A 22,602-nucleotide genomic window follows, 5' to 3' on the forward strand; every position below is an offset into this window, starting at 1 on the left:
ATATAGTACATGTCCATCTCAAACTCCTTAACTATCCGGATCTTCCCCAATCCTTAACCCCCCTCAGCAACCATAAGTTCATTCTCTAAGTCTGCGAGTTTCTTTCTGTTCTGTAAGTTCATTTGTATCATTTCTTTTTAAATTTCACATATAAGGATGTCATATGATATTTCTCCTTCAGTAGTAAACTGGTAGTAGTAAACTGGTACAGTATTTTTGGAGGGCAACTTGGCAATAGATACCAAAAGCCTAAAAAATACACACTCCCTTCAATCCATTCACTCCATGTTTATATATTTATAAGGCAATTATCAGAGATGTATATACAAAGAAGTATATATAAGAATTTTTTCATGATTTTTTAAATATAAATATTGGAAATTACCTAATGCCCAATAATTGGAGTTTGGTGAAATATATCAAGGAACAACTATATGCTTTACTAAGAAGTCATTAAATATGATATGAGAACTGTTAGGATATTAATTGTCATTCCATATCATCTCTACCTATGGTTTAATTTGCTGCTTTTAAATCATGCTCTGGAAGAATTGAGGAAGAGGAGAATTACATTTTTCTTTTTTACATTTTTGATTGCTTTTTCAGCTGTGTCTCTGACTCTCTCTGTATCTTCATCTCTGTGTGTATACATATATAATATAATTTACTGACATAGACATATATTAATAATATATTGATAAATGTAAAAACCATATTATTTTCTAATTTTTCTAAAATGAACTTTTATCACCCATATAATAAAAAGCTATATGTTTTAAATCCTTCAAAAATCCATTTTAGAAAATGCATTGTGGTAAATTAAAGAAAAAGAAAAGGAAAATATTAACATTCTAGTACTTTATGATTGGCACTTCATTAACCTGATGGCCCCAATTTATCAATTAAATAATTCCCAAACTCATCTTTTTTAATATTTGAGCCAAAAGTCTCAGTAATAAGGGCAAACAATTTAAATTTTCTACACAGTAAATCAAGACAGAAGACAGTATCTAAAAGCAATTTTTTAAAAAAATGTAGGTCAATAACATCATTGTCACCTTTGACAAAGATCACCAAGGTGACCTTGCAATGATAATAGAGAGTATAATATTATTAGTAATGATCTCCATATCCAATACACTATATATATAAATCATTCGTAATAGACTAGAGTGGTGCTCTTGATTGGCTGCAGTCTAACTGCCCAATGTGCATTTTTCATCACTGTTCATGTTGCTCAAAAAAGACATGCTTCTGCTCAAGTGTTCATATAGTTCCATAATAGTGCTAAGTTAGAATCTTTTAAGGAAAGACATTTCAGAAAGTACTTAGATCTAGACTACAAAAAGTATTTCTGGCTCTTCTGCCACATATACCAGAGCCAGTCTGTAGAAATTGGCTTCATACTCATCAGGCTGATTCTGCAAGGCAGCTAGCAAAATTGCTTTAAAAATCGGACAGTCCTATATGCAGCATTTCGCCTGGGTGAGATACACAGAGGACTGGGAAGCAAGAGGGCTTTAAAATCAGATAGCTCTTCTCTGCTCACTTATCAATTGCCTTCTGACTGAGCTTTTAGGAGCCTATCTCCCCGCTTATGATTAGAGAAGGCCAGTTCACAGAATCTATGTAAGATACCCCAAGTCACTTGCCATCACTTACCCGTTCCCAACATGTACCACTTCCCTTACCTTTTCTTTCCCTCTTTATTCGACTCAATAATTCATTACCACAAAAAAACTGCTGACTGTCTTAATACTGCATGAGGGCTAGCTACTCTTAGAGGGAAAAAAAAAAAGAATGTTTGACAGGGCCATCATTGAACACAACCAGATGATACATAACAGAGGCAAAAACAGCAGGAGCCACAAATGTTAGAAATGCATCTTACAGAACTATTAGTTTTGGAGGTAGGCTAGAGCCTATAAGAAGAGTCCTAAATCCAAATCTGAAAAGCTCATTAAGAGATCATCTAACTCAAGCTTTTATTAGTGCCACTGCCTCTTGTTTGGGCCCACCTAGAGAATAATATTCTACATCCTTCAGTTCTCAGCTTCTTAAAATGAAAGCCATCTGGGATTGGCTAAGGATATAAATGCATAAATTGGAGGTGAGCAGAAGAAAGGTCTAAAAATCTAGTTCAAAAAGAAGGACTTCCCTGGTGGCTCAGCTGGTAAAGAATCTGCCTGCAATGCGGGAGAAGACCCAGGTTCAATCCCTGGGTTGGGAAGATCCCTTGTACTCATATGTATTAATTTGAACATGCTTATATGTGTGTATGGCTAGATCTCTTTCTCAGATGCATTTAAAAAGTATAACTCCTATTTAGAAAACGGGGCTTTTAAAACTTGTTTTTCAATAATTACTCAATTACAAACTGATTATAACTAAAACACCTATATTAACACTATACTTTCAAAGGACTTTGAGATGCATATAAGTCACACTTTATTTTACTGATGACAGTATCTTTTACATATTGCTACACATGCTTTGAAAACCCTAATGCTTTTTTTTCTAATGGGACATTTACTCAAAGACCTTGTAGAAAATAATTGTGTTAATAACAGAGACAGTTTTCCCATTACAATGATCAGTGTTCTCAGACAATTAATGCTGCAGCACTCTGTATTGTCACTTTCTTCCTCAGGGCCAGGAAAACTTCTAGGTTTACATTATTGGCTTCAGCTTCTTTTTTTCTGGCAATATGGGCATCTCTAATGATGAGACCTGCCAAAACTTGTCAATGCTATTTTTCTTCTTTTCCATTAGAGGTGACTGTGGCTGAATAGCCAAGTAATCTATAGTCTAACTACACTTAATTGTTTTTACTACATGACATGAAGAAATATAGTGAGTAATCACTTCTGTTTTACATGAAGTAAATTGCTAGTGCTTTCCACAGCAAAGAAGCCTTAACTTGCCTAATCTCCCTCGAACACCCTGTTTAAATCCTAACATGATAAACTCAACCCTCCTTGATTCTCCAGTGAATGAAGACTAGATTTGATCAGTGGCTCTCAATTATTTTCCCTGGCTGTAGAACTCTTCAAAATAAAGCAGCCACACAACAGTTGGCCCCAATTACAACTGGTATATTCCTCAAGGACAGTAGGTTTATTCTCCTTGTTATTTATTACCTAAACTTCACTTCTAAGGTGGAAATATAATTTATATTTGTGTTTTTGCTTCCCCTTTGTTTCATAAATGTATTTTTTTCTGTAATGAAAATTATATATAGACTTATTTTAGAAAATCTCAAAAATACAGAAAGGAAAAACATCACCTATTACCCACCTCCTCTAAACAGAGATAATTACTTTTGGTATTTAATCTTTTTCCAGTCTTTTTTTCTTTCTTGCATATTGGGTATATATAATTTGTATTCTGCTTCATTATTTGATAGTATAACATTAAACGTTCTCCTTTAATCATAAAATATTACATTGTCTAAACTTACCATAAATCACTTAGCAATCCTCTTTGCTGAACATTTAAGTTTCTTCATTTTTTTCACTCTTAAAAATAATGCTTGTACTAACACATACATATGGAATTTAGAAAGATGGTAACGATAACCCTATATGCAAAACAGAAAAAGAGACACAGAAGTACAGAACAGACTTTTGAACTCTGTGGGAGAAGGTGAGGGTGGGATGTTTCGAAAGAACAGCATGCATATTATCTATGGTGAAACAGATCACCAGCCCAGGTGGGATGCATGAGACAAGTGCTCGGGCCTGGTGCACTGGGAAGACCCAGAGGAATCGGGTGGAGAGGGAGGTGGGAGGGGGGATCGGGATGGGGAATACGTGTAAATCTATGGCTGATTCATATCAATGTATGACAAAACCCACTGAAATGTTGTGAAGTAATTACCCTCCAACTAATAAAAAAACAAAACAAAAAAAATAATAATGCTTGGTGAAAATCTTTGCCAAATAAAGCTTTTTCTGCTTTTTGCACTATTTCTTTAGGACAAATCCCCAGAAGTAGAATTACTGGGTCAAATGGTATGAGTATTTTTAAGGTTTTTGGTTGCAAGCTGCCAAATCCATACCAACTAACATTTCATCATGTCCTTATTATTCATTCATTCATTCAGCCAATTCCTATTAAACATCTACTATGTACCAGGCTCTGTACTAGGTGACATGAATGCAAAACAGATACCCAGTCCATGCAGTGAGCAAAACAGACACCAAGTCCATGCCCTCAGGGATCTTATATATTAGTAGATTTGATAAATATAAATAAACATACAGAGTGATACCAAATAGTGATGAGCAATACGAGGGAAAAACAGAAGCAGATAAAGGCATAGAGAGGACTCATTACATAGGATGGCCATGGAATATCTCTATGGTGAAGGAAAACTTGTTCAAAGTAAGAAAATGCATTTCAGGCAGAGGGAATAGCAAGTGCAAAGGCCCTGGGAGACAAAAGTGCATGGCATGTTTAAGGAACAGAATGGAAGGCAGGGTGGCTAGAATGTTATGAGCAAAATTCAGCGGGAAGAATAGAACGATATGAAATCAGATATATAAGGACCAAATCCTGCAGGACTGTGTAGGACATGGTAAAGATTTTTTAAATTTTATTTAATGTGTGATAACAAGCCAGCCATCAGAGGGTAGAGGGTGGGAAAATCACAAGATCTTATTTATTTTTTTAAAGGATCAACCTAGTTGCTGTGTGGAAAACTATGTTGGGTCAAAAATGTATATAAGGGCATAAATTAGAAGGCCATTTCAGTAGTCTAGGTGAGAGACAGTGGCTTAGACTAAAACACTAATGGTGAATGAGAGGAAAATGATTCAAAGGATATGGCTTGAAGGCACAGTAAAGTCAGGTGTGAAAAAAGAAGAATCAAGAAAACTCTGAAGTTTGGGACTTGAGCAATTACACCAAGTGTCATCTTACAAAACAAAACCCCTTGTATTTATTTTTTCTAATCTGCATTTATTTTGATTATTGGAGACTGAGTTTTTTTCATGCTTACTAGCCATTTGAATTTCCTTTAATGAATTAGTTTCCCAAGTCTTTGCTCAGATGGCATTTATAAAACCCTTTCCTCCCTAAGCTTTTATTTCATTATTTCCTGGTTTGCCTTCTACCTCTCTGACTTTATTCTTTCTTGACTTGCTCTCTCTTGAATGCTCCTCTTATTTCACCAACGTTTTAAGTTCACTGTGTCTCGAGATTTCATCCTTACTTCTCTTCTTACTTTATATATACTCTCTAGGTGAACTCACCTTCCTATGATTTCAACTACTACATTGACTGATGCCACACAAATCTTTTTCCAGACCTGATCTTCAGATCTGCAATTTCCATATGTGACAAATCATCTCTATCAAGAAGTCTAGATAGTGTCTCATATTAAGTCAGTCCAAACGTGACCCGATTATCCCCATCAAAACTGGCTTTTTCTTCTATGTTCCCTGTATTGCTTAACAGCATTACACAACTTTCCAAGCCAAAAGTCTCAGTGTCGTTCCTCCCTTTTCCTTTCAAGGTAATTGAGTTCCATGTCCCAAATGTCATTACCTTATGAATAGCTTTCAAATTTTCCCCTCTCCTCTCCATCTTTGCTGTCCCTGCCATGGTTCACACCCTCCTAATTGCAACACAGTCCCTTAATGTACTCTTCATGGACTTCAATCCATCCTTCATACTGGTTGCCATCTTTCTAAAACTCAAAGTTGGTGACCTGCCCCCCTCACTTTAAAGCCCCTCACCTAATTCAGTAGATTCTGCTACAATGCAGTACACTGTGTGATTCTGGATAAAAATCATAAAACCCACAATTCTCCAGGATTTTCTTTCCATGCAGGAAAATCCTAACACACTCAGTCATTCAACAAATATGTACTAAGCCTCCTCTGTGTGTCAGGCACACAGAAGGAAATAAGACATTATCCCTGACCTCTGTTCCCCAAACCCAGACAGGAAATAAAACAATATTCTATTTTCCTGGGTTGATATTCCCCATTGCTAATTTAGACTTGTACCCTTTCACAATCCTTTAGCCATGTGGACTGTGGGTCTCTGTATTCTCTAAAAAAATTCTTCGCTATTATTTACAAGTCAATTCAAATGTCTGTCTCCCCCATTATACGGTAAGTTGTTGTTTTTTTTTTTTAATATCTCTGTATTACTGGATAAACAGGCATTTACAAAGTTTTGATGAATGAATGACTGACTGAACAGATGAAGTTTTTTCTTCATGAAGATGGTTTTATGAAGTATAACCAAAACTGTGTAATACTGAAGTCTTCAGTAAAAAAGAAGTCAGTCCATGAGACTTGGAGAGTCTATGGAAAACACTTGAGATTTCAAGACCTATTGTCCCAGAGCTCTGTGTAAACATTGATTCTTCTGCTTTCTCTACAACAAAGCAGTTCCAAGTATTTTGTTAAATGTCTAGGACCAGTGTTCCCTTCTTACTTAGTCTAGTGCTATTTTATACATTTCCTTAAACATGTTTTATTCCATGTTTAACAGAAATATATTGTTAAATTTTTCTCTATTCCGTGTTAAATTACCCTTAAAATATTTCCCTTGCACTGAATTCTAATTGTTTATATCAAGATTACCTCACTTTCACAAGTTGCCCAATGTTTCATTAAGGCAATATTTCAAACAGAGAATAAGAACAAAACAAATGAAAAATGTAGCACTCTTGTGTTAACACTTTATTGAAACCAAAAATAAACGTTGTCACACCTAAAGGTTGACATTTTATTAGAATAAACATGAAAAATCAATCACAAGTGCACTAACATATAGAAACATGCACAGAGTAAATCTGTAATAAAAGGTATCAACCCAGAATATTAGTGTGCTATTTTAGCTCCTATCCAAGATAACTGAAAGAATGTATGAGCCAAAAACAATATACAAATAATATTTCACATTATATTTATAATTTTCTAGTATATACTTAAAGAATAGGTCAGATTTAGAAGTAGAAGAAAAAGATTAATCACTCCCAAAACTTTAGTGAATGTCCCAGAGCTTCTTTTCTCATAAATCTGTATCTACTACCTCAACTCTAGGAAACAGCTGAAAGAAAGAAAAAGAAAGGAAGGAAAGGAGGGAAGAAGAAATGAGAGTGATGTTATTAGTATTTAAAGGTACAAGAGTCTTCTCAAGTTAAAGTAATAGGTATCAACTGGCCAATCAACAGCATAACCTTCTCCCTTAGAAGTCACTAGATCTCATTAGTGAAATTAAAAGGAGTTTCTTAGTTGACTTGCACAGCAATTCTGTCAATGCTTCCCTACATTCCTTAAAGCTCTAAAGATATGAGTTACAATCACAAAAATATATGCATTTCAAGCATGCAGCAAGCAAATAGGTGATGTACTTATATGTTTCTATAAATGATGCTTAAATCCACATCAAAATGTACACTTAATTTTTAATAAATTTAACTTTAGAAAAAATTCCATCCACACACACAAATACAAATATATTTGGGGGCTAGTTAATAGAGCTGGAGAACACACATCAATATCACTCAAATGCTTGCAATTAAGCAGAGCAGCTTTAAAAAAAGAAAATCATTAATGCTAAAGGGGGGTAATGCACAGAGTATAAATTCAAAATGTTGATCAGAAACATTTTGTTGATAGCAATTGAGTTAGCTAGGAACATTTCAGGTTTAGAAAGCTTCCAGCCACTGTATGGTTGTAGTGTATTTATACAACTCTATATTTAAACACAGGTGGTAATTAGCAAGATTGAGACACTTTTAATAAGGCATCATCATAGGTGCAAAGGATGTGTAGCATAAGATGAGTTCATTATCAATAACTTTCCTGAATTAATCATCTCTTAGGACATTTAATTTTAAATGTATCTAAAAAAACCTGGATTATTGGGATAGGCCATCTGCGGTATCTTTTTCCTAATTTCTCTGAACAACTGAAGAGTTTTCTTAAAATGTCTATCCACTGCTGGGACACAGGGATTGCAATATCTAATATACCAATTGTCCAGTTAATCTGGCACTTTCTCTTTGACAGGTGTCTCAACCAGATAGAGGCATTAAAATTAATATAAACACTTAGAATCCACCTAATTATACAAGACCTTGAAACTGGGAAATTTTCTCCTTGACCTTAGCTGGTGATCAGATTTTCCCTGAAGTATGCAAACTGATAGCAATGTACTTTTTATTTTGGCTGCTTTAAAAACTCCCATTCACACACACAGTTAAAAACACTAAGCTGTGATTCCAAACATTAAAATGAAACTGGATTTCCTTTGATAAAAGCATATAGGGGTTCTACTTAAAGTCACACACATATACATGCACACACATATAAATACATATATTCAATCAGCATTCTGAATATTTACAGTATCTTTCATCTAAATAGGAAAACATTAATTTCTGGGCTTCCCAGGTGGCACTAGTGGTAAATAACCCTCCTGCCAATGCAAGAGACCCAAGAGATACAGGTTCGAGCCCTAGGTCAGGAAGATTCCCCTGGAGAAGAAGATGGCAACCCACTCCAGTATTCTTGCCTGGAGAATTCCATGGACCGAGGAGCCCGGCGGACTACAGTCCATGGGGTCGCAAAGAGTCAGACATGATTGAAGCAACTTAGTATGCATGCATTAATTTTTAAAGGGAAACTGAGGTTGTATCTTCATAACATCATTTAGATAGAGAGTTAAAATTAACTGATTATATATTTGGAACTATTCAGATGATTAATTATTTTGTTCACTATACATCCAAAACTCAAGCATCTGCTGAAAAGTTAGAGGAAATCAACATGACAAAGATATGACACAGACAGATACTAGGAAATCTACATGATCAATAATGATGATTGAAATTTTTATGTTTTACTCAGATATTCTGGTAATTTTACTCAGACATGGCTCAAAAATAAACCAGTTAACAAAATATATGCAATTCAATACCTGACAACTGGATAATGATATCAGAAATATTCCTTAAAATGTAAAAATGAAAATATTATTTTTCCTAAATTTTTAAATCACTACTTCATTCTATCTTTAATAATTCTATCTGAGACATTTGTATTTTGAAGTTCTAGTCACTTTGAAACAGAAAATTACTTGGTGACATATAAATATAGATATAGATTTAGATCTCCATTCTTTTTTTTCTCACCAAAATCCTTTTTGAGAATCACTCTTTCTTAGCCATAATATAGATATTTGTTTACAGCTATAAATTCAGGGGAAAAAAAATATTTAGTTTATCAGAACCCATAGCTGATAATATTGCAAAAGGCTTAACACGGATTGCAATTCAGCTCACATTAGACTGTGATCCCCAAATTCAATTTTGTTAGTCATAATCAGCCACAAAAATGTTACAAAAGAATATGAGAAACACTAAAAGGCAATTTCCTCATTGTTGACTACTTATCAACTGACAACTTAGTCAATTAAAATTAAAACAATCAGTATGCTTTATGGTGATGGGTAAAATGTGTGTTTTACAGATTTCAAATAAATGTATTCAAATCCATTTGGTCTCTGTAATAAAAAAAAAGTGGGGCATAGATATTTTAATAAAATTATTTTTATAATTGAAAAGGGAAAATAAACAATCTTACCAGAAAATTCAAGCATCATTTATATTTAACTTTACTGTGATCTCTAACTAGGCTTCTTAAAGTCTATAAAATCATAATTTTACTGAACATATTTTTTCAATGCAATAGCTAATATGAAACTATTTTACAGCTGTGACATTCTCATAGAACAAAAAAACTCTCTGTAGCATACACATAAATATCAATAAAGTGAAGTGAAGTCGCTCAGTCGTGTCCGACTCTTTGCGACCCCATGGACTGCAGCCTACCAGGCTCCTCCGTCCAGAGGATTTTCCAGGCAAGAGTACTGGAGTGGGTTGCCATTTCCTTCTCCAGGGGATCTTCCTGACTCAGGGATCAAACCTGGGTCTCCCACATTGCAGGCAGATGCTTTACCCTCTAAGCCACCAGGGAAGCCCTATAAATAAATAAATAAATATCAATAGGAATGCACAAATCAAAGTTCTCTTTTTGTGACTAGTTTTAAAGAACTGCTTGATTAGGGACAATGGGGGTTGCAGTAAGATCTTCAGGAAAATGACAGTGATGGCACTGATTTTTGTTCTGCTTGTCTATTGCTCACAAATTCAATCCCCTAGCCTTTTATAGTTACTCTCAGGGACCAACAGGATGGCATGAAATTAAATTAACAAGCAGGTTCCCATCCTGAATTAGTGACTCCCAGCTGTCTGTCCCGTCTAGTTTCCATGGCAGTGGAAGAATCCGTGAAAAGTGAGGTGCAGGAAATTGTTAAGAAGCCAACATATCAAACTCTTTAAGTTGATTTCTTTAAACTGATGAATCAGTACCGGGGGTGGAGGTAGGGGAGATAGAATTGAAGTTAAAGTGTTTTATTTCCTGGCTTTTTGAAAAGGCCAGTGTGTTTCTGTTTTTGTCACTGCCTTGTCACTGCATCTCCTTAAACATTTCATAGAATGCTGTAGATTCAGGGTAGCATTTGGCTCATTATATGTGTTATAGTAACCCAAGAGTGTTTAAGGCACTCTACATGTATTTTAAACGGTTTCACTTTATGTCTTTCTTTTTTGACATAGGTATTAAGACTCATCAGCTTGTTAAATGACTCCAGAATATCCAGAGACCAAGTAAAAAATTCTCTCAACCAACCAGATGTTTGTTTGCATCACCTCAAACAGCAGGATGGTTGACAGAACTTTTCACTCACATATTTAGGTGTCACCTAGATACAGCCATAGAGACCTGTCATAACTACCCAGGAAAAAAATATTAATCTTGGCATATATCTACCATAAACACAGATATGAAGGCTCTGACTAAGAGCTTCTCGGGGCGTGATTCACTGATATAAAAAGAGATGATTTAACACATTTTCCTGTGTCCATTTTTCCAATTCCCTTCTCCAATCCATTTTAAGTAGGTGGGAATGGAGAACCCAATATTTCAGAATCATTACATCACATTGAAAACATCATCCAAGAGATAGTGGTTAGTTGGCATATATGCATGTTTCACCATATGCTATTGTTTACCTAAAGTGGAGGCCTGGACAGGAAGTAAAAGTCAGAATTTTTTTTAAGTTGTAAATTATCCAAGATTATACTTCCAGGTCTAGAAATGAGTCCTAAAGTTACATAAGAATTTAACAGGCTTTATTTATTGACTCTAAATGATTATTTTTAAAGCATTAGTGATTCAACATCAACTGTAAAAATATTTACTATCTCCAATTAAAACTAGTTTGCTTTGATTATATATAGAAATATTCACAGAACAATTCAGTACAAATATTGTTACAAAACAATTTTCATTTTATGCCATCATACTCCAATTCACTCAGCCCTATTTTTCATGAGTTCCAAATGTAAGCAATTTCATTGGTCTTGCTAAATTGTACCACAGTACATCTAGCAAACTATAAAATCTCTATACATTATATAAATTGTCATTACAGGGTACCACATACGGTAGACACACATATGGTTGGACCATCAAGGTTGTTTGGAATAATTAAAAGCTGTGTGAAACCTTTTATAGCATTCACCTGCTCAAACTAAGCACAGTTCTAGCTGGTTCTATATGATATTTACTTTCCTCATTTCTTAAAAAAAATCAATGGAAAACAGAAAGGGAAAGAAAGTATATATTAAGCCAGGAATCAGAATGTTTTACCGTCTAGGGGAAGGAAATGGAGTAATTTCAATTCAAAACAGTAATTTAATCTAATATTCAGAATCTGCAGATGATTTAAAGCAGTTTTTGTATATGGAAACAGTTTTGAAAGCTGATTCCTTTTAATTTTTTATACTCAGCAGCTTTATTTCCAGTCATTGATATATTCTATTGATCACAATTGCTATTAATAAAATACTATCCTTCACAATATTCTTTATCATTTAATCTGCCTGTAGTTGTGCTAGTAATCCAATTCAAACCATTCTTCCAAGTGGTAAAGGAAGGGAAGCTTCTTATAAAGAAAAAAAAAAAGCATGCATAGATTACTACTTTCAAGGGTAAATCTACATACAGGAGCTTAAAGAAACATATATAATATTAATAAAATTATCATACATGTTTCATATCTGATGCATGGCATTCTCATGAGATTCTTTCTAAAAGTGTGTGTGCATGATGTGTGTGTGTGCGTGAGAATGCTAGAATAAATATGTGAATATTATAAGAAAATTTGCTTTCATTAATTAATCTTTGCATCAAGTATTCAAAGTATTGCTCTTCTTTTGACCTCAGGTCAGTAAATAAGTAAGTAAATAGATAAATAAATCACTTGTTTGGGAAGCCTTAGGAAATTTATTAACCATAATCTATACCAAGTACTTGACAACTATACTGAAAACTGAAACTGATGGACTTTCAGGAAAAGCAAGCTTCAAGTAAAAATTACATGGATTCTAATTGCTATTTCTAACATAAAATGGTAAAAAAAAATTTGTTAATACTGAACCTTCTAACTATTTCCAAGTTTTGAGACTGTCATGGAAAATAAGCTTTCTGTTTTCAGAGGCAACATATCAAAAGAATACTGTGCAGTTTGACCAGTTAAAGTCATATTGTACAGAATAAACTTGAATGTTGGACTGTTCTGTTTCAGCAAGAATCTTAGTATTAAAGGCATCAGAAAGGTACAATGACTATAAGGGAAACTACGATCATGTCAGCATTATTTACACAGATGATAGTGAAGTGAAACACCAAGACCTTTAGAGTATTTAGATTTCGAATTAGGCCTTTGAATGAGATGGTAGTTAATATACAATCTGATTTTACTTTTTAACACAGCTATTTGTTTCAATATTTGGAATCTCACTTAATCTTATAGCACAATGACTCCACAAAGCATTCTTTCCTTCAGTTTCAATGTATATTTTGTCAAATGACATGACTATTCTTAATTCATAATGGGAACCTAGAACTAATGGTAAATACAAATTCATGTATTCAAAAAATACTCAGTTTGTACTATGTGTCTGGCATGGTTCTAGGGACTAGACTCTATTGGTTTTATTATACAAATGTTAACATTTGTTCATTGAGCTGTTTTCCAGAAACACCTGTTTTTCAAAAACATTCTGGGGGACAATCTGAAAACTTTTAAGTAACATTTAGAGCATGGATTCATTTTAGAAATTACCTGAATCCCTTTCTGAATGCATCTTGGGACTTTCTTTTATTATCATTAAAAGATTCCAACATTACTTTGACGTACTTACACACTACCCTTTAAAAAAAACTTTCCAATGGTAAATTATTTAACACATCACACACACATAAAATGTCTTATGAACTTGGATAAAAATGGCAAAATTAATTCTGCTTTTCCAGTTATCTACTTAAAGGGTCATACTAATGCCTTATGAAAATTCATTTTCCCCCCACGTTGCAGGTATTAAGAGCAGGGGGGTGGTAAGCAAGCAAGTAAATGCTGGGTAACCAGGGAGCAGAATGCAAGGCTGTGGATTTCCTTTTAATAATAATAAAGCCTTTCCTCCTTAGACTGTGCTCTTTCTTAGCAGCACAGGGGTGCCCTATGCTCCAAATCGGAAGTCTTCGGACTAAGAAGACAGACAAGGATATTTCAATCAAAAGATAAAGCAGACATTTGCAATGTTTTCCCCAAACAGGTTGAGAGTAGCAATTGATTCTCATAGTATAGTGTACCTGGTTTGTTAATTATGATCACAGAACAACAATCTAAGATTCAAGGAAGCTGTCTGTGACCCTTAGCGCAAACGCAATCAATTAAGTGCTAATCTAACAGTGCCTAATAGGATCCACTGGGGTGTTTCGTTTCCTTTTGGTTTCTAAAACCGAGTGGCTACTAATTTCTCTACTATGGCACTAGGAACTTCTTTTTGTATTTTTTCTGGCCACCTCAAATACTCCTCCGAATTAACATCCAGGTAAATTTAAAAAAAAAAAAAAAGGAAAGTTCAGGACGTCTCCCGACCAATTGCTTCATTTTGGAGACCTACCCATATTATCAAATCGCCAGTAGCAGTGATGCAGATCCGCTAAGCCCCAAAGCTGCCGACGGCTAGCACGAGCTGCAAACCAGCCCCCGCCCCCGCCCCTGCTCTCCCGGTGGCGAAATAGATGTCGAGACAACATCTACGAGTGGAGTGAGATCGTCCGTCTCCGCAACTGTAAACAACCGACCGCACTAGGTTTGCTGAAATGTTTAAATATACTCCTGACTGCAAACACATCCACTCACCAAGTCGCGCTGTCTCCCCTTCTCCACCTCTTAAAATTGAACTGGCAACCTGCCCGTTGTAGGGTAAAAGTGAGGTTCCATTTCCCCAGGTATGCCTAGAGGGTACCTGGCACTCTGCAAACGTGCTAGCCGCTGCTAGATGGCCCGGACCACATCTCAGGCTAAAATGCGAAAACACACAAACCCGAGCAGCTGAGCGCGTGGTGAAAGCCAACACCGACGGCTCCCAGAGCACCGACTGCAGCGTAATGACTGTCTCTTGACAAAGATTGGAGTGTAGGAAGGACGCATTGGGTAGGGCCCCAGACGGCGTGGCTTAGAAGTAGGTCCTGGAGTTTCCCCCGGAACCTGGACTCCCCGAGTGTGGTTCCAAGAGAAATTCGAAAGCAAACAGGTTACTCAAGTGCGTCCTAGACCCTAGACATCTCTCAGAGAGACAGGAGCGGGACCCGAGTGGCCAAGCCCCTGGCGGACGCTCCAGGTGGGGAAAACGCTGGAGGAGAGGCGCCCCCTCGTTTCTTCTCGGACCGAGCCCGCCCCCCTCCCCAGCGGCCAGGTCCACTTGTTAGAGCGCCCGGGCTCTGCGCGCCAGCCGAGGCGAGGCCCGCGCCCCCGGCCCTTCAGAACCGGAGGAGTTGGTTGGCAAAAGTGTCGCCCCAGAAGCCTAGTGAGCCCTCGCAGGGCAGCGCCCCCAGGGCCCGCTGAAAGCTTGAACTGCGGACAAGGCCGACCTCCCATATGCCCCGGGTGGTCCAGAGCCCCGGGCCGGGCGAAGACCTGGAGAGGAAGGAGCCGAGGTTCTGCCACCTCGGGCAGGGCTCTCTGAGCGGACGCTGCCCGCCACTCAGGGCCGGGAGCCGCCATCCGCCGCCTGCAGCCTCGGGGCGAAGTTCGCCGGGAGTCCTCGGGGTGGGAGGTGCGAGGGTAGGGGCCGCGAACCAAAGGGAAGGAGGTGGGAGCCGGGAGCAACGCACCTACCTAGTCCAGGCGCAAGTTTCCGCGGCGTCCCCAGGTGCGGTCCCCCGCCCCCTCGCCAGGTGCTCAGCCCCGCCGGGCGCTGCCGGAGCCCGGGACCGCAGGCGTCTCAGCCGGTTCCTGCGGGAAACGACTGTAAATCCACATTACTGTTCGAGCTGCCGCTCGGGCCCCAGCATCGCTCTCCTCCGCTCGGTCGCGACGGTGCTCTGAGCCGGCAGCCGCCGGGGCCAGGTACCGAACCTGGCTACTACCGCGCCAGCGGACGATCGCTGCCCGGAGGGTGCTAGCGCCCGGGGTCGTATGTGGGTGCGAGAGTGTGTATACGCGTGTGTGTCCGTGAAAGAGAGTGCGTGTGTGTGCGAGCGGAAGGGATGAGCTCAGCCCCCGGGGCACTCGGAGGTGAACTCCGGGCTCAGCCGGAGCCCGCCGCGCTCCCGGGTGCGGGGCGTCTGAACGGCTGATGGCTGTGCTGTTGCTGCTGTGGCCGCCGCCGCCGCGCTCTAAGGCTGGTCGCGGTGGTGCAAAAAATGTTTCTCCGCTACTCGAGACCAAAAAACCTGCCCTGTCTACTGAGCATGCCCGGTTTGACAGTTCCACAGCCAAGGGTTTTTTTTTTTTTTTTTTCCTCCCTTTTCCACCAAGACTCCAGGTTTTAGCCGCAGCTGAGATGGGGTGGGGAGGAAGGGGGAGCTCCGGAGGAGGAGCAGAAGAGGAGGGCTGAGGGAGCAGGTAGCGGGCAAAGGAAAGGGAAATCAAAATGAGAAAGATCACGGTGTTAGAGGGTGGAGGGAGGGGAAGGAGAAAGCTGGGGGTGGGGGAGCAGAGGAAGGAAATATGGATCAACAAAATTTAGATTTCGTACCACGATGAGTTCCCGGCCAGAGTACTCTCATGACCAGCTTCTATTTTCTCCAGAGGGTTAGGTGGGGGGTGGGGGGGTGGGGTTCGGAGAAGTGTTTGTCATCTCCAAATCAACCTGGGAGAGTGTTTTATAGTCAAGACATACACAAACGCACGCGCTGTTGCACACACACACATACACAGAAGCGTGATCACTACCGCGATGTGTAAAGCCTGAGGACTGACTTAGAATGCAAAGTCTCTTGCCAGCATAACTTTAGCAAAAAAAGAAAAAAGCGAGGTGGCGGAGAGAGACAGAGAAATGTTTGGGTTCCTCCTTTCCCCCTCTACCCCGCCTTCTAGAAAAGCCCAGCCCGTGAGTGCGGTGCGAAAGAGACCCGCAAGCTTTTCTTAGCGTTGGTCCATGAGAGAGAACCGCCGACTGCCTCTCGCTGACAGCGTGACCTCAGGGAGCCAAGGCCGGCCACACGCAGCCTCCTGGCGGCGCGTCGGGTCAGCGCTGACACTCTTCCCCCCACCCCCACCCCCGGAGCCCGGCCCTGCGCTCCGGCCGCTGCCCGGCCTGGTCGCCCAGCTCCCCGGGCTCCCCAACCGGCTCCGCCCCTCACCCAGGTTCGGTCCGTGCCCCAAGCCCTGGATCCCTCCTTTCCCACCCTCTTGAGCTTCCGCGAAAAAGCGGAAAGGCGGAATCTGCACGCTCAGAAACTCGCTTTGGGAACCTAAGGAGTCCTACTGGGCATGCTCAGGACTTGGGGCGCCTCGCGTGGAGTAACTCTCCAGCCGCCAATGTCTGCACGGCTGGGCCAGATGTGAGTCTGAAGTAGGAGACGTCGACCCCGGATCGGGCTTTGGCTCCGGCTCCGGGAAGGGCGGCGGCGACGCCCACAGTCGCCTTCTCCTTCCCGGCTTCCCGGCGAGAGCAAGACGGTGGGAGATACCAAGTGCCGAGGCAGGGGAGCGGCACCAACTGGAGACCCGAGCCCGGCGCGCTCCCAGACCCCCTTCCCCCAGCGCCACCCCCGCCGTAGGCAGGTAGGGGGCGCGCTAAGCAGCGGAGAGAGCCCGGTGCGTGTTTGCCGGGACTGCTAGCCTCTAGGTAGAGAAAGAGAGCGCGAAGAGTTGAATTTTCTTTAGGAGACAGACGTTACCGATGGTTTTCTTGAGTGAAGAAAGAAGGGCGTGTGTGAATGTGGATGCGTGCACGCACGTTTGTAATTTTTCTCCGCAAGAGCAGGGCCAGGAAAGCGAGAAACTATTGGCGAGTTGAGAGTCCGCTAGGGGTTGCAATAAGGCACATTTGGAGCCTTGGCTGGCGCTAATTAACAGGAAGAGTTGCTCGCGGCGCGGCGGGCGCTCATCAAAGCTTCCAGCTGTTCTTCTCCCTGGGTGGTGGCAGGTGCGCGGGCAAGGCTTCCGGGCTGGACGGTCCCTGCACTCCCGAGCGGGGAGACCGGATTCGGTTTCCTAAAGAGAGATAGTACAGGGTGACGCCACTGGAGATCTCGGAACCGTACGTTCCCATCTTCCCGGGTTTTGATACAGGTATTTGCAAAGAGGGAACATTGTAAGCCCAGCACACCAACGAGGGGAGGAACTACAGCGAGCTGAATACTCTCAGGGTAAGAATCAGAGAATCGAGAGAACGTTTATTCCCATCGTTCCTTTTTAAACACTGCCTTCAGCTTCGGGCAGGAATCGTTTGGATCACTGCCGCTCACCATCACCCCTCGCTCTGCCAACAAAGAAACAAAAGATGACAACCCGACTCTGTAGGGGGATAGCAACTGCTTCCAGAACCATCTCTCTGTTGGCAGTTGAAAAAGCAATGGGGAAGGGATGGCTATAAAACCTGTGTCTAGCCATCAATATGTAAACGAACATTCCTAAAACCCACTACCCTCCTCCAAAACAAAACAAATATCTGTATATGTGAAAACATATATTTCGGAGATATATATATATATCTCCTAAATAAAGAAAAGATTTCTCATTAAGAAGTACCTGACCAACGAACTGTGGAGGGAAAAGACTTACAGGATACCTCCTCAATTCCCATCTAAGAGTTCTGGAAGGAGGAAATAGAAACATCTGGTCAGTTACTTCTCCAGTGATTCAAATCACTTTCTGTGTCTAAGGAATTCTGTAAATAATGATTAAAGAAAGAGTTCCTCATTAATGAAAAGGGAATTTTGGCAGAATGAGACTTGGATAAATCATTACAGCCATGGAAATGAAATGTACGATTTAAAACCACGATCATCCTCACTCTCACACTTGCTACCTCTTTGTTAGTCATTTCGAAGACCACAGGGAGGAAGGGACGGTTGATACCCAGGGATTTCATGAAAGGAAACTCAGCTTGTTTCTCTCCTGGCAATTTGGCAGTCCGTTTAATCATTTTTTTTTTTTTAAGAAACTCTCCTCTACCGCCTGCTCCTTGTGTTTTCTCTCATATTCTTCCCTCTCATTTTCCTTACCAGTCGTGCACAGCTCCCTGGAGTCCTTAATTCATTTGGTCTGCACCTGTCTCCCTTTAGTTCCTTCAAAAACATTGTTTCCCTTTCTAATTCCAAAGTACAGAGGTCTCTGTCACTTTTCTCCATTTCCGCAGAACTGATTTACTGCTTCTAGAGGTCCATAGCTTGATACTGTAGGTGGATTTCCTAAAGCATTTATTCAACTTCAGAGATGCCCTAGACACATTTAAGTAACAGGAAATTGAAGAATTTTTACGTGTTTTGCTCACGGGACCAGGAATTTATATTTTGAATGGGGATATCAGAAAGAAGCCACTCTAAATTGCCAGTTTTAGAATGGTCAATGTGAAGGAAAATATAACCAGTTGTAATGGAGCATGCAATCTGTATAAGACAGTTAGCCAGTTGCCTGGGTTATGTTATTAATATTCAAATAATTTGCTGGGAATTTTAAAAGAGATACCTTTTTGTTAACAAAGACCACACACATGCATGCATACACACGTTTATACCCAGAACTAATGCAATCACATAAGTTCAATTCAGCTGTTGCATATGGAGCATCTACCTTGTTTCAGGAACTGTGCCAGCACTTAGAATAGTAAAGATTTGCAGAGACTAAAATATGTTCAAAGATTTGTGAACAACTTACTAATCAACAAGCATAAAATGAATGGCTGTTACCATGTTCCTAGAACAATTCAGTCCTGAAGAACAGTAGTTAGATTTGATTTTTGTTAATTTGTTTAATCCATAGGTTGCATTCTCTGCAAAGAATGCATAATGGAAAATATCACTTATTTCAATCTTGTTTCTAAGTACCCTCATAAGTAAAAGTGTAAGTACAATAATATTAGAAGACTGAAGTCAATAACAATTACATAAAGAAATCAATGTGAAGCATCTGAAATGAAAGTTTTTTTGGGTGCTTGTCTAATGGGCTTCCCTGGTGGCTCAGACGGTAAAAGCGTCTGCCTACAATGTTGGAGGCCCGGGTTTGATCCCTGGGTCGGGAAGATCCCCTGGAGAAGGAAATGGCAACCCACTCCAGTATTCTTGCCTGGAAAATACCATGGACGGAGAGCAGTGGACTGCAGTCCATGGGGTCACAAAGAGTCGGACACGACTAAGCGACTTCACTTTGCTAAATGGTAAGATGATTTCAAAGGCACAGCTTCGGTACATAGTGGTTGTGGTGAACCATTATTTCTTATTGCAACTGATAACAATGTTGTCTGGAGATCAACTACCAGAGATTATGGATGGTGCCAGGACCGCAGTTTTTGGCTACTATGATTGGAAGCAGGAAAGGTAACTTAATGATTTTGTACCCAATCAGTTTTCATAAACAGCTATAAAATTGCAGTCACCAGTTTGCTGCTAGGGAGTGCCCATTTCCAGTTAGTCATGGGCCCCTCTGAGAAAAGCAGCCACATTAGAGGAACTTCACTTGAGTTTGATGTGAACAGATTGTGGCCATGATTCTGCATCCATATGTTCAGAACAGATAGTCAGACACATTTTTCACACACCCAAGTAAGACTTGGGAGAACAACAGAAAAGCCAGTTAAAGTCTTCTGTCTACCTACTCCTATCCCCAACTGAAGTCTTCTGTCTACCTAACCCCACCAGGTCTTCCCTGGTGGCTCAGTCAGTAGAGAGTCTGCCTGCAATGTGGGAGACCCGGGTGTGACCCCTGGGTCAGGAAGATCCCCTGGAGAAGGGAATGGCAACCCACTCCAGTATTCTTGCCTGGAGATTTCCATGGAGAGAGGAGCCTAGCGGGTTATAGTCTATGGGGTCACAAAGAGTTGGACACGACTGAGTGACTAACAATTTCACAACTATTTAGTATCCAGCTGGATCCTATGGATCCACTTCTCTGGCTAGAGTTCCAAGGAGAAGAAAAATACATTTTTTTTTAAACTTTGGGCTTTAGCAAGTCACTTTGCATTCCATATAGCAAGCCCTGCTCATGGAAGTGTACATTTATAGAGAATATCCCTCACCGGAAGGGTTCCATCAATGTTGCTGCACCTTACTCTCAAAATAAAATGTATCCCTAATACAGATTAATCATAACCTTCAGAAACCAAGACTTCTCAGTAGGGTGTAGTGACAATTTATTTGTATTATTGCTATAATGAATTCAAATAATTGCTTAAATTTAAAATTATAGACCATTTAAAGAATGACACCTTGGGCTTTAATTTATATGAAATTCACTTATGTTTGATATGCATACACATAAAAATATGGCAACAACAATAATTTGTTCCCTCATAAAGATGACATAGTGCCTTCCCTTGCAGATCTGAAAGCTGACTTTATGCTAGTGTTTGTCTTTTTATTGGAAATACTTTTAAGAATATTACTTTCTGGCACTTTTTAACTATCACAGTTGTTGAAAAGGGGAGATATTGATTTCAAAATGTACCATGATTTCTGTTTGAGAGATGAAATTACACTCCTGAAAAAGAATTTGAAAAGAGTATAGAACAATTAGGATTGGTCAGTTGGCATTTAAATGCATTTGAACTTCTAACTTTTGACCTCATTGTCATAACACTTTAAGTGAATTATCACGATTGACTTACAGTTAACTATTAATTTGTATTGAAATAGCTACAGCATTTTGTGCTTCAAAAACGCATGCTTAATAATGGCCATAAGAAGATTTTTATAGCCACATACATTAATAATTGCTACTAGATGCTAACAATTATTAGGATAGTCTATCATAAACAGAATTTAAATGCATTTTGTATGAAAATCAGGAACTAAGATGCTATCATTTTCCATGCAACACAATAAGCACGAAATATTTCATCTCAGATTAAGGAAACAGGCTCCCAATACATATTTTCATTCTCTTATTCATGCTTTCATTAGGCAAAGATTTATAGAATACCCACTATGTGCCTATTCAGTGCTAAGTACTGGAAAGAGAATGGTAAAGAAAACATATCAGTTCCAGCCTTTGTGTAAATTAGAGTCCACTGGCAAGAGATGGATATAACCAATCCCATGAGGAGCACTCTGAAAGTAAAGAACATAGTATTGGCAAGAGAACAGAGGAGACTCAATTTAGATTGAGGTTGAAGCAGTGAGGTAGGCGTCCCTGAGACAGCAGCTACTAATCTGAGGCATGAATGAGTAGTAGTTAGCATTCCAGGTTCAGAGTAAAGAATATATGGTATTTGACGTGAGAAATGTACAATGTCAAGGTGCAGAAAGACAGCCTGTGCATCTGGAGTGTGGTGAACATGAGTAGTGTATTGGGGTGGGGGTGGCAGAGAGCGACATAAGATGAGGAAGGAGAGGCAGGAAGGAGTCAAATCATACAAGGGTTTAGGGGCCTTGATAAGGGTTTTAGATTTTGTCCTCAGAACAATGAGAGGATGTGCTGTGATCTGATACGCAAGACAGAAAAAGAGACACAGATGTATAGAACAGTTCAGTGGCTCTTTACCTGCGTCAAATTCTGATACTTGCCAACTCTCAAATAACAACACTTTTTTTAATACTTATTCTTCCTGACCTATCTGATCCAGAGACTCCTGGGAGCTACTTAGAGACTTGTAGGGTGTCTGTGTAGTCCAGATTATTTTCACAATAATATCAAGATAATATTTGCCTTTCACTCACATTCTGTTACAAATGTACAACAATTAATAGAATGTAAAAGCAACTATGAGAATTTAGCTGTGTTCTATTAGTGTTAGTCACTTAGTCGTGTCTGGCTCTTTGCAACCCCATGGACTATAGCCTACCAGGTTATTCTGTCCATGGGATTCTCCAAGCAAGAATACTGGAGTGGGTTGCCGTTTCCTTCTCCAGGGGATATTCCTGACCCCTGCATTGCAGGCAGATTCCTTATCATCTGAGCCACCAGGGATTAAGCTAGGTGTTAAAGATAAGAATACAACTCTCCTCAATAATTGTTTGGGGAAAGATGGTACTTTTTCATGAAACTCTTATTTATATT

General features: G+C 39.7%; 1 protein-coding gene across 2 annotated transcripts in view; it reads right to left on the reverse strand.

Annotated features, from left to right (window-relative positions):
- The window catches only part of TENM1 (teneurin transmembrane protein 1), an 882,499-nt gene extending 866,672 nt beyond the window's left edge, over positions 1–15,827 (reverse strand). For both annotated transcript variants that reach the window (XM_043896987.1, XM_043896986.1), the window contains exon 1: positions 15,277–15,827. The gene's annotated coding sequence lies outside the window, so the exon portion shown is untranslated. The remainder of the gene's footprint in view (positions 1–15,276) is intronic.
- Between the last annotated feature and the right edge of the window lie 6,775 nt (positions 15,828–22,602).

This window comes from Cervus elaphus, chromosome X (genome assembly GCF_910594005.1).
Source record: "Cervus elaphus chromosome X, mCerEla1.1, whole genome shotgun sequence".
In the NCBI taxonomy this organism is placed as follows: Eukaryota; Metazoa; Chordata; class Mammalia; order Artiodactyla; family Cervidae; genus Cervus; species Cervus elaphus.